Source organism: Nicotiana tabacum, unplaced genomic scaffold (genome assembly GCF_000715075.1).
Source record: "Nicotiana tabacum cultivar K326 unplaced genomic scaffold, ASM71507v2 Un00003, whole genome shotgun sequence".
NCBI classification, from domain to species: domain Eukaryota; kingdom Viridiplantae; phylum Streptophyta; class Magnoliopsida; order Solanales; family Solanaceae; genus Nicotiana; species Nicotiana tabacum.
In genome coordinates, this window is record NW_027438241.1 from 273,990 (window position 1) to 277,635 (window position 3,646).

Genomic DNA, 3,646 nt, shown 5'->3' on the forward strand with positions numbered 1-3,646 from the left:
GATGTCGACCCTTCGTCACTACTTCTTTGAGGTTAGACTAGATAGGGTACATGTTGGTTATGTACTCACGCTACACTTCTGCACTAATCGTGAAAGTTTTGAGGCAGGTGCATGTGGTAGTTATCCCGGCGCACACCCTGTGATACTTCGAGACTTAGTGGTGAGCTGCTTTTCGAGTCCTTCCTGCAGCACCTGGAGTCTCTCTTTTGCTTTTATTTTTTGTCTACTCCGTTCAGACAGTAGTTTAGTGTTTTGTATATTCTACTAGTAGCTCATACACTTATGATACCAGGTCTTGAAATTTTGCTACTAGACACTTGATGATTTTGAGTATTTTATTTCACAACACCTATTCGTAAAATCGTTCATACTTTATTTTATTAAAATTTCTCACCTCTTACTTATTTAATAATTAAGAATCAACTATTTCTAAAATGTTAAAAGAATAGTTCCATGGCTAGTTCACTGTTGGCTTGCTTAGCGGCGACGTTGGGCGCCATCACGGCCTATGGGGAAATTGGGTCGTGACATATACAATTAACCTCCTCTATAACAGCTTCGTTTATTCCGAAATATTTTGGCTTTTATAATGAATAGTTGTTATACACCTATAACAACATTTGACGTTTAAATACTTTTTGGCTGTTATATATAAACATTATCCAAAACTCGATTATTTTTTCTTTTTTAATGTTACATATAAAATATAAGAAAATTATTCAAATTTAATATCTCAAAAGATATGCATATTTCACTAGTCAAATATTGAAGAAAACTAATATATTATTAATAAATTCATAACTAAACCTATAAAGATGTAAACTCTAAGGTAGATATTTTAAAGCTACCTAGAAAAAAAATTCTTTCAAGATTGATGGAAGAACTTTGTAATTGTAGCTTGTTGTGTAGATTTTATTTTCTTACTAGCGATATAACTCTTGAATTGGTGAATGTTCGTGTCCAAATTTTCAGCAAAAAGATATCCAATAATTTTCTTTGAAGACAATCTAAGAGCTTAATAGTTAAATTTTCTATCTAAATATTTTTTGAAATTTGTTCAATGGAAAAGATATCATGTGCAAATCTTCAAATCTTATATCTTACACAAGATAGAAACTTTATTTAATAGAAATTATTATATGCATATTTTTAGAATTATTATTAGTAATCTTAAAGATTCTATATGGCTGTTATACAGTAGTAATTTTACAAAAAGCGTTCTGCTATAAATATGACTATTGTTGTTATGGGTAAAAATCTATTATAGAGAGGTAAAATATAACTTAAAAAATCGATTATGAGTAAAACTTGGCTTTTATAGTGAATGACAGTTATATAAGAATATTGTTATAAAGAGATCTCACTGTATAACTTATCAAACAAAACATTTATTAAATATTTTAACAGGGCTTTTCATGGGTCAGTTGGGCTAAAGTTTTAGCCAAATCAGCTTACTTTAGATGAGCTGAATTTGACGGGTCAAGATGGTTGAGTTTCTAAATATCGGGTCATATTTTTATAGGTTAATCTTTCTTCATTATTGCCATCATCTTCTCTCAGTCTATCCCGTAGAAGATCTAAATGACTTTTCAGGGGCTGCGGCTTAACCGCATTCATTTGCTTTCATCGATGGATCAAGGTAAGTGTACTAGTTTTCATTCAAAATATTAAAGTAGGCTAATGATTCAAATAGATCTTGGGTTAGATTGATCGTTGGAATCACAAAACTAAAATACTGCGTATATAAAATTTTGCGCATCAAATTAGGTGCACGTAATCCATGGTTTTTTTGCCAAAATAGATATTTCGTCTATATATTTTTAAGAATTGATTTAATATTATCTATTGATCCCTATGCTCCAAAAAATATTGGATGATACACTTGGTTGAATATATACTGAGTAATTTACTTAGAGGACTGAAGATCAATTCACACTTAATACTTTTCTTTTTCCTTTTATTAGTAGTGCACCCATATTTTAAAAATTCTAGATCCCTCTCATTATATCTCTCCTAAATAGGGAATCCATAAACTATAACCACTACACTGAAGCCTTGTTATGAATCAATGAACTTCACAGCTACACTACATAGAATTTTTTTCCTAACAAGATACAAAATATATGTAACTGATATTTAGCTTAAAGTACATATATTTATATGTATATCACCTCATGTTTTACTCGTGTTTCATGAATTTCAGATGTAAAATGTATTGATTTATGTAAATTCTTGTATTTTTATATGTAAGAATCATCCGGAGGCAATAGGGGGCGAAAGGTGCAAGATTAGAGCCAAAAAGGAGAAAAAGGTTGAAAATGGCCATTGTAGCGCCACGGGCAGCGTGGGGCGCTACCCGTGGCGCAATTTCCAGAAGCTTTATTTTTCCGGTGCCAGGGATAGCGCCCCACGCTACCCTGGGCGCTGGTGACGGGAAACATCTCATACTTTGCCCGGGACAAGGTTATATCGGCCCAAGACCTACCAAACGCATATAAAAGCAAGACTAAGCCTATTTTGGGAGGAGAGACGCCACTTTGAAGGGAAAATACACACAAGGAATATCCGGGAGCAAGGATATCTCAGTTTTCTTTATCTTTTCTTAGTATTTTAAATTAGTCAACACTTGTGACTTTGTTTTGATATTATCATGAGTGGCTAAAACCCATAGTTCTGGGGTTGTGATTTAGCCATGAATATTATTGTTTAAAGTTGACTTAACCTTGATTACAATTCACCAATATATGGTTGTTTCTTCAATTCTGTGATTAATTGCTTAATTGTTTGGCCAACAGTTAGGTTCTATTTACTATCTATGCTATGCTTGGGAAAGCCATGTTTAGATTAGAGAAGAATTGAAAAGAGCATGATCTTAACTCTTGGGGGGAAATTTGTGGTTAGGATAGGAATATACCTAGTCACCGTGCTTAATTAAATATCGTAATCTTAATGCGTTCTTAATAGATTGATTCCATAGTAATATAGGCGTTAATCTATTTTGAATAGACGAGTAGGAATTCAGGAGAATACTTCAAGAGTAATTGTTCGATTAATTAGCAACCATGAGTGAATTGTATGAAAGGGAGAGTTAATTAGAGCACAATAGGATTGGTGAATCGATCACAACCCTAGAATATTCGTCTCTACTAAGTACACAAAAACCATTTTGTTAATTAATTACTTGTTAGAATTATTGCTTAGTATAATCACACTTTTGAACTCTGATTGACTTGACTGAATAATAATCTTGGTGAAACTAGTGAGTAGTTAACACGAGTCTCTGTGGATTCGATACTCGACTTATCATTTTATTACTTGTACAACCACGTATACTTGCGTGTGCGTTAGGGAGCAACACTAACCAATCATATGGCAGGATCGGTACTATATGGAGTAAATTAGCAAAATTCTAGAATGATTAAACTACATAACTTAAATATTAGTAGGTTTTATATACATATGGTACATGTGAAGAAAATATTATAAAACAAATACAATCAACTAACTTAAAACCGAATCGCGTTAAATGTCTACAATAAGTTTTTAGTTTGTAACTTCGAAAAAGAGTAACTTGTTAGATTCAGTCGTAAAACTTTCACGCCATCATTATATATAGATTAGTCTATTAATAGAGCGAATCCATACT

The 3,646-nt window shown here is 32.4% G+C and overlaps 1 long non-coding RNA gene across 1 annotated transcript; it reads left to right on the top strand.

The window, feature by feature from the left end:
- The first annotated feature begins 1,460 nt into the window (after window positions 1-1,460).
- Window positions 1,461-2,760, top strand: LOC142178855 (uncharacterized). The gene is made up of 2 exons (XR_012707068.1): window positions 1,461-1,639; window positions 2,252-2,760. It is a non-coding gene; the product is annotated as an uncharacterized LOC142178855 (long non-coding RNA).
- Window positions 2,761-3,646: the final 886 nt, after the last annotated feature.